Source organism: Cotesia glomerata, linkage group LG1 (genome assembly GCF_020080835.1).
Source record: "Cotesia glomerata isolate CgM1 linkage group LG1, MPM_Cglom_v2.3, whole genome shotgun sequence".
Classification (NCBI taxonomy): Eukaryota; Metazoa; Arthropoda; class Insecta; order Hymenoptera; family Braconidae; genus Cotesia; species Cotesia glomerata.
In genome coordinates this window covers 19729273-19738515 of record NC_058158.1, presented here as the reverse complement: position 1 = coordinate 19738515, position 9243 = coordinate 19729273, and the positions used below count along the sequence as shown (strand labels likewise).

The following is a 9243-nucleotide window of genomic DNA, read 5'->3' as shown; positions in this document are numbered from 1 at the left end:
TAATCTTGCTGTTAGTCGATGATACATATACATATACATATACATGATACATATACTCAATTTTGGCCGAGGCATCGGAGCTATAGATCGTTCTCCTTCCTCGTCGAAAATCCGCTTCTGATGGTGGTGACGATAAAGTAGAAGATTAGTCAACGTGTCGTAAACGGCTGTCACTAATAATACGCTGCACCCATAGATGGTATAAAGGCGAAGGCGTGGAATAAAGTAGCCACGACGAACTTTTGCAGCCTGATTATTACTAAAATTGAGAAAACGCCGGCGGTGATCATTCAAAATCTATTAGTGCTCGCCAGATCTTCCAACCGGTGCTAGTTGCTAAATTTTCGAGGGCCTCTTCGTCGAATAAGCCCAAGTCGAGACTTCCTGCAGGTATGACGTGTCCCGCTGCCCCCATTGCTATGGAATTTAAAAGAGCAGGTCTTTCCGCAGGAAACATGATACGGCTTCTCTGCTTTTCTAGATTCTTTTAAGAATAAATTCCCGATTTTGCTGAGTGCTCTGGGTTTTCGTAATTCCAAGTTGGACTCGTGAGAGGTTGTAGTTGTTGAGGCTCGGGTGCTCTGATTGCCTGTGGAGTAATGTGGAACCAGACGCCGTCGATTATGTAACCTATTGGTAAAATAGTATTACATTCTATCAGGGTACCGTGTTGTATCAATATTGTTGACTTGGGTGTCAGGAAGTAACTTTTATTATTATATGTTACAGGCAGCTCCTGATAGAATGCTATTCTGTTTCGCAGACCTTTACAGGCGCTGAGATACACTTCGTGATGTGTACTAATTCTCCGGCAACGGTGGTGTAATACCAGGGTCATTTCATCAAGACATACCCAAATGCGTCGGGTGTTAGTGACGACAAGGCCAACGCGTTAAGAAGCACGGATCGTTCTAGTTTACAACGTCGAACTAGAACGTAATGATAAAGATTTCGAAGTTATTGAGGGATGAATTTCTCGAAATATATAAACTTACTGTTTATGTATGCACAAATATCCACGTCTTCGGTTTTGACAGTTTCCACTGAGAGGGGATGACCTTGACTTTTGACGACGATGATAAATAGTTTCGGGTGCTCGGTCTTGATTACCGTATGCCCACATACTTCCATGAAACCTCGCTGTGCGAGGGCAAAAGTAATGTCCTCGGTAGTAAGTGAGTATACTTCAGGTGATCCGTGTTGACCGTGTTACAATTGCGCGTATTTCATTGACGAATTTTTCGGAACCACTCCAAAACGCGGACATACCATCGCTTGTAATACAAGTTAGTTTTTCCGCGTTACACCTCGTTCCCGACCGCAATATAATCTCGTTTGTTTTGTATTGAGTGCAGATTCGTATTCACTTAACGTAATTTCGAATGTAGCCTCCACTACCACTCCCGAACACGTACCGTATTCGTCCGAAAAGGTTCCTTTCCACAATCTCCCCCATACTTTGACTACTGGCTAGTATAGCTACCCGGTGACTTGTACTGTTTATGTGTAGGTCAAAAATGGAACTCGGTCAAATAGCAAGACCGAACCAGTCTCATGCCTTTTTACATTTGTTATAATCTAAGCTTAGATAGTATTCTCTACGTCCGTAGAGGACCGCGGATGTATGGGAATGCATTCCACAATGTTGGATGTCTCGATTGATCAGAATTTTACACTCTATAACGTGTACATTTATTATTTCCGCGGGCTGCAAAGATAAATATTAACCGTCTCCGTTTGAAGCGGGGTATTAGCTATTTTGCATTCCCCTACATCCAGTAATAATAGAGTTGACGTATTCATAGAGGATCCGCCGCAGTCGTATCCTACAAGTCCTTGAGAAAGGGGGAGGGACACCAACAGTATAATTGCTCGGAGGCCGAAACCCATCTGAAATTATATTCGGGAAATTCTTAATTTATTTATGTGTACGAATCTTGAGACTCCGTCTACATCTATTTCCGCGGTTTTGTTTTGTCCTATACCAATTAATTTGTGAGGGCCAGTATACTGTGGGTCACCCTTGCCCTTTCTCGGCTCTAATAATAAGAAAACTCTTGTTCCCGGTCTGTCTGCGGATTTTTATTTTGTCATAATAAAAATTTTGATCTATCTTTAGCTCTACGTAGGTTCGCATTGGCAGCTATTTCTGTTTGCTGAATGCGATTAAATAATTGCTCAAGGTATTCTGTATAAGTTGGATTAGTTTCCTCGACTGCTTGAAATTGAGAAGGAAGACGGGGTAATTTCCCGAAAACCAACTGGTACGGAGTAAAACCCACCCTCATGTTCGCTTACATTATACGAAAATGAGGCTAAGTCCAGGTACTCGTCCCAGTGTTCCTCCTCGGTTATGCATTGTTTTATATATTCCTGTAGGACATGGTGCGATCTTTCGACCGACCCATTACTTTGCGGACAATATGCAGTCGTATGATATTGTTTTATTTTACTTCCTAGCAATATTTTTAAGTAGGCTTGAAAGAAAATTTGTTCCCTGATCAGTAAGTATGGCTTTAGGTGGACCGAAGTAGCAAAACCATCTGTTTACCAGAGCATTCGCTACATCGACCGCAGTTGCTTGTTCTAATGCAATTGCCATAGAGAATTTGGTTCATAAGTCCTGAATAGTTAAAATATATTTCATGCCCGACGCAGAAGTGTGCGTGGGGTACATGATATCGAGGCCAATTTTGTCGAATCCCGCATCCAGTGTATCTGTAAGAATAAGCGAAAGGAAATTTAGTATAGACCGGATAGCTCAAATGGTAGCCGACATGTCTTCGGAAGGTTCTGGGTTCGAATCCCAGTCCGAGCTATCTAATAATTTTTTCTCGCATATTCTAGAAACTCACATTAAGATGATCCTCTTCACATTCCTTTCTCAATCCTTTCCTACCAATATCCTGTTACGTGAATGTGGAACGCTTCACGTAATAATTACCGTAACTCCTATTCTTTCCCGCTTCACAGCATTATTTATATTTGTAACAACCATTGGTTGTTTAATTTTGACTCTAACTAGCTTTTTCAGCTGACAATCCAGACATGTTTGAATATATTCGATAACGTCCTTTTTACACGCTTTTTATTAGCTTCACTTGTATGTCAGTTTGTCAGTTTGTCAGTTTGTCAGTATGTAACTCTCCTTCGCATAAAGAGACTACCGTAATGATATTATTTAAATTTTGATTATTATCAACCTAGAACCCAGGTGATGACCTTCCTAGTCATCCTCTGATGACCATCCCGAAGTTATATCTCGAAACCAGGTGTTTTCCTCCGTAGGTTTTCATCGGGAATGGCACAGATAAACCCGTACATCAACCCGGAATCCTCTGATGACCATCCCGAAGTTATATCTCGAAACCAGGTGTTTTCCTCCGTAGGTTTTCATCGGGAATGGCACAGATAAACCCGTACATCAACCCGGAATCCTCTGATGACCATCCCGAAGTTATATTTCGAAACCAGGTGTTTTCCTCCGTAGGTTTTTTTATTATTAGCTTCACTTGTTTGTATGTTTGCATGTTTGTATATTTGTATATTTGTATGTTTGTAACCGACTTTTTTGGGCGCGATTTTGACCAACTTTAAACGGCCAGATTTCGTTCACACTTTGTGGATTTATCGAGGACCGATAACAATACACTTCTTTGATAAAATTATTCCATTTTTCAATTTACAAAATATGATTTTTTTTATACACGCTTTATATTAGCTTCACTTGTATGTCAGTTTGTTTGTTTGTCAACTGACAAACATGTCAGTATGTCAGTAACTCTCCGTGGGTAATCTGCGCGCCTCCGGCCTTCCTTGGTTCTGGTAGCCGTTTCTCAGGCTCGCTCTCCGAAATCGAACTCTGATTCCCCGTATTTATAATATTTATAAATAATTATTTTTATTAGCTTCACTTGTATGTCAGTATGTCAGTATGTCAGTATGTAACTCTCCGTGGGTAATTTGCGCGCCTGAATATTTTTGATATAATCAACAAATAATAGTTTAAAAAAACTAAAAAATCACGCTTTTATAAATAAACCAAACTAAAAAGTAAAAAATAAATAATAGTTTAAAAAAACTAAAAACACGCTTTTTATAGAAAACAAAACTAAAAAAGAGAAAATAAAGTTAAATTAAGAAGAGTGTTAAAAATTTCGATTAATATACATTAATAGTAGTGTAAATAAAAAATGTATATTATTTTAAAAAAGCGTGGGTGCTTTTTAAGATATTATCAAAATGATAATCACTCTACTCATATCTGTCAATAAAATATTTATAACTATTGACACCATGCAAATAGTAATTTTTACTTTAGTGTCGGAAAAAATTTCGATTAACCTGCGCTGGATTGTCAACCAATTAACGTCGTCAATCTTGTTAGTTTTTGCTATACTAAATGATTCTAATCCTAATTCTATCACATTTGTATAAACATTATTCAGAGTGTCACAGATGTCATCCACGGATACGAGATCCAACGTCCTGTATTTGGGTACAGCCAAAATACTGTGCGTTCTTTTTCCTTTATATGGGATTATAGTGGATTTTAGATAATTACCGCGTAAGTCGTTGGGAATTTGCAACATCCCGAAAAGTTCGCGGCTACCCTTATTGTAGGGATCACCGTTAACATTGACGAAAATTAAGACTATGACCATGCGCCACCTTTTATTGCCTAAAGAGTCTTCTTTTTTTTTGACGATCCAAATGGGCGAACAATAGCCGGATTCTGAACGTCTAAAAATACCTTTTTCCTCTAATTCCCTGACCTGCCGCGAGATTTCCTCCTTATGTATGGGAGGAAAGCGATATTGCCTTTTTAAAACCGGTTAGTCGTCAGTAGTGATGATTCTATGCAAGATCTCGCTTGTTGAACCGAGATGTTTTCCGGGTAGATAAAATAGATCTTGATTATTAGTAATCAAGTTTTTAATTTCTACGCGTTGCAATTCCGATAACTCCTTAATTAGGTGAACAGAGCTAAACACGCTCTGTGCCCGTTCTGGAGTTTTCATATCCTCGGATATTATGAACACGTTAGATTCTACTTTTACTGGATAGTTCAGGATTTTGGAATTATCATTGATAATTTTAATCGGCGATAACTTTTTTGAGCAATCGCTTTCGTCCCACCAAAAAGAAGATTTCAAGCTCACTACTGGTTTCGGAATTATGACCTCATGGTCTAAGCTATTGTAAGCCCTTAGGAAGGTACCGTCGGCGTTAGCTTCGCAAGTGCCACCCAACTCCACTCCGGGAGTACAATAAATTCGCGGTACGTAACCATGCCTTTGGGAATCGGAAGAAGTTTTAAGGGTCACAACTAGTGTGAAATTTCGAAAAAATCGATTTTTTTTTTTTTTCATATTTCGGTAGATTACACCTTTAAAAATAACATATTAAAATTTCAAATCGATATCTCATATAGTTTTTGAGTTATAACATTTTAAAGACCAGCCGCTCGGCAGCTAGAGAGTCCCATTAGCTACGAGACGTACCTGAGGTATTGTTCAGAGTCTACTGTCCCTTCCAGCCCCTATAACACGATTCCAGTTTCTATTGTTGGCTCTCAGGTATACTAAAATATATCATTATAATAATTTCTAGAAATTTTTCGTTTACTGCCACGTAAATTATTTTCGGAGCCAGACGCATTTAGTCTCATTGTGATCGTTGTATCGAGAGCATCATAATTTTACGAGTGCTATTTTCTTGAAAATGAGTGATCAAAACTGACAAAAACCCAAATCATAAAAATTGTCCAGAAGGCGCTAAAATTTGGTGCGCTTATCGCCGCGCGGAAGCTGAAGGAATCACTAGTACGTTTAAACACGATTACCTCCCACTGGATCCAGAAGTACAAAAAGCTATAAAACCTATTTATGAAGACTTATCTCGACATGAATTGCTTGATAGATGTAAAGGTAACAATACTCAAAACAACAATGAAAGCTACAACGGTTTACTTTGGCACTTTTCACCCAAGCATCTTCATAATGGCTTCAAAACTATTGAATTGTCAAATAATTTCGCAACTGCAATATTTAATGACGGTTATTCGTCAATTTTGAAGATGTTCAATCTAATGGGAGTGATAGTTGGACCTGCAGCAAGAGATTTTGCGGCTCTTAAGGACAACACGAGAATACGAATCGCTGATCATCGCCAAAGGGCTTCTTCAAAAGAAGGTCGATCCTCTCGAAGAAAAGCTTCTTCAGCTGAACAAGCCCTTTTCGAAGAAGAGGAAGGTGAATTATATGGCCCTGGAATAGCAGATTAGCTGTAAGTATGATTTTAAACCACTTATAACAGTGAAAACGATCATTTTATCTTTAAACGCGTTTTTCTCGAAACAGCATTTTCCGAATTTGCTGCAGTGATTACTCAAAAACAAATGATCCGATCACTATCGAATTTTTTTTACATGTTCTATATATAGTTCTCCGTACAATGACCTATCGATTTTTTGATCTGATCAAAAATCGAATTTTGGCAGGCCAAAAACGACCAAAATTTTGGGTAAAATTCGTCTATTTTTTTTAAAACGCCGCCATATTGTCAATTTTTGATTTTTTTTTTTTATCGTAGGTCATTGTACAGACAATTTTATCTAGTTTAACGAGAATTTTTTTTTTTTAGATTTCATCCACGGAGAAGGCCGGAATCACTGCAGCAGTGAAGGACCTTTTTTTTTCGCGCCGTTGGAGATCGACGATAACTTAAAAAATATTTAATTTTTTTCTTCAAAAATTTCACTATAAATTCTTAAAACATGTATAAATATATTCTCAAAATTTTGAAATAATTGATAAAGTATTTTCTTTAATAAAAATTCCCAAAAATCACCTTTTTTTTAGGCCGTTACACTAGTTGTGCCCCTTAATTTTAATCGCTGAAACTAAGTTCGGGCTTAATTTGTCCATTTCAGTTTTGAAAAATGGTACTTCTATATCAAAAAACGTAAATATTTTACGATCAAAAAAGAGCCTAGTGCCGTATTCGCTATCAAATCTAGCTTCCAATAAAGCGGGGTGTAATGTAGGGAAATTATCCTCGACCACAAAAAACACTAAATTCCACATCGTAGCTGAATAGGTTTTACCTACGGTGAACACTGGATCCTTATTAATATACCCAGCAGCGCTAATTTAAAATCTCGATCGATATATTGCGGTTTACAAAGAGCACCTATTTTTATTAAATTTATTTCCGATCCCGTGTCAAGCATAACGGTTACTGAATCTTTAACGTCGTTACTTTTAGCTAAAATCGCAGGCACGTTAGTCTTACGGAGATTTATCATTACTGTTGCGATGTTGACGGGTTCGCTGGATTTTTCGACGGGGATTTGCCCTGGCTCCCGGAGGTTCCTTCGTTGTTTTTCCTCAGGAGTAACGACTTTCCCAACTCACCCATACAAGATAGAATTAATGAAGAAAATTTAAAACATCTCTAAAGAGGATGGTTGGTCTTGCCGCAACAAGGGCAAGGTTCGTATGTGTTGGACCTTTGATTACCCCCCGAAAATCCGCTTTTAGTTTTATTCTCGCTTTTGTCGGATTTTTTTGAAACATTATGGTAGTTAGTATTTTGTGTGCTATCACCGTTACCGTGTTTACCGTTTGATCTCGATGCTGATTTACCTTTGCCGTAACCTGCACTTTTCTCAGGTTTCGATTTATTATCGTTAGCGTTACCTTTAGGGTCTTGTTTCTGAACAACCGCTACTGCGACTGGAGAGGTTAATGACTGATTTTTAAAACGTTTCGCGTTCATTTCGTGGTCTTTAAATGCCTCGATCGCTGACGTGTAGGTTTGCTCTAAATCGTCATGTGGTTTTAACCGGCATTGGACTTGCAAAAGCGTTGGAATACCCCGTAGAAAAGCTGCGATAGAATCTTTATCGATTATGGTTGTTTCCGAATCTGTCAAGACGCCACGCTCCGAGATTTCGGCATGCAATATGTCGCGATAAATTGCTCGTGCGCGGTTGACATAAGATACCATATCTTCGCCCGGTTTCATTATTATGTGTTCCATATCGGCCTTATATTGATTTGCGAAACGGCGGCGATCGAAAACGGTTCTTAAAAGATTATCAAATTACTTAATGTTAACATAGTCCATGTCCTAACATGTCCTTTACCGTAGTGCGCGCTGGACCTTCAAATATTTGACGCAACAAGGTCAAAAACATGAATTCGGCACTGGGAGGGAGCATGGAGCATGCTATTTTACAAGATCTAATAAAATCTGATCCTGAAGCGCTAGACCCGTTAAAAGTGGGGACTTTTGTGGGGACTTATGTCTTATGACAGTGCATCCTTGATTGTGATATTACTGTTACTTGATACCGAATTGACTACGACGGGCTTTGATTCTTTGCCATTTATTTGAGCAATTTCCTTTTTTAATAGAGAAATGGCAGAAGGCTCATCTGAATTTTTTATTTTTGAATTTTTAATTTCGCGAACCATTCCTCTCAAGACTGCGGCGGTTTCTTTAAGTTCTTTGTCTTGATCGTTAATTCTGTTTTCCGCTGGTCCAGAGCTTCCTCCCTGGCCTTTAAAACGTTACGAGCTTGCTCCAACGAACTTTCTAACTCCTTGAGGGAGCTTTCCCGTTTGCGAAAACGCTGTTTCCAATGTCCCGGCCTTGAGGAACACGTCGGCCGATTCGCGTCCTTGATTTTCGATTTTTTCCTGCCTACTGTCTAATTCAGCCTTTCGATTTTCGAGTTCTTTTGCTAACGCATTTAATTCCGCTTCCCTTTCCGCGAGTTCATTTTCGGTAACGTTAATCTTGACTCCCGTTATTTTTATCTGCTTCAAGGTAATCTCGCGTTCTTTTAACGAAATTTCTTTTTCTGTACAATTTGATTCGCGATCTTTCAATTCTAATTCTGAGTTACGAAGTCGCTGCTCGCGGCCGGTCAAATCTGCCAAACGAGATCTTAACATACTCTCCCGGGCCAAAATATCGGCCTCGCGTTCGTCATGGTCACGACATTGAGCTTCTAAGCGCTCGCTTAATTCATGAAGTTCTTCTTCGGTCATAGGATCCGGTGGCGCCATGGTTAAATTAACACGACTAGGTAATTAATAATAAAAAAAAATATTTTATTGCAAATCTTTCCGATGCTTAATTAGGAAGACAATTTACCAATCAGTCTCTGAATAATAATAGCTAATTTATTAAATTTGTAATTAATTAATTAAAAGAAAATCTTAATCACTG

At 38.6% G+C, this 9243-nt stretch overlaps 1 long non-coding RNA gene across 1 annotated transcript; it reads left to right on the top strand.

The window, feature by feature from the left end:
* The first annotated feature begins 5375 nt into the window (after positions 1-5375).
* On the top strand, positions 5376-6775 carry LOC123265381. The gene is made up of 3 exons (XR_006509566.1): positions 5376-5579; positions 6080-6288; positions 6646-6775. It is a non-coding gene; the product is annotated as an uncharacterized LOC123265381 (long non-coding RNA).
* The last annotated feature ends 2468 nt before the right edge of the window (positions 6776-9243 follow it).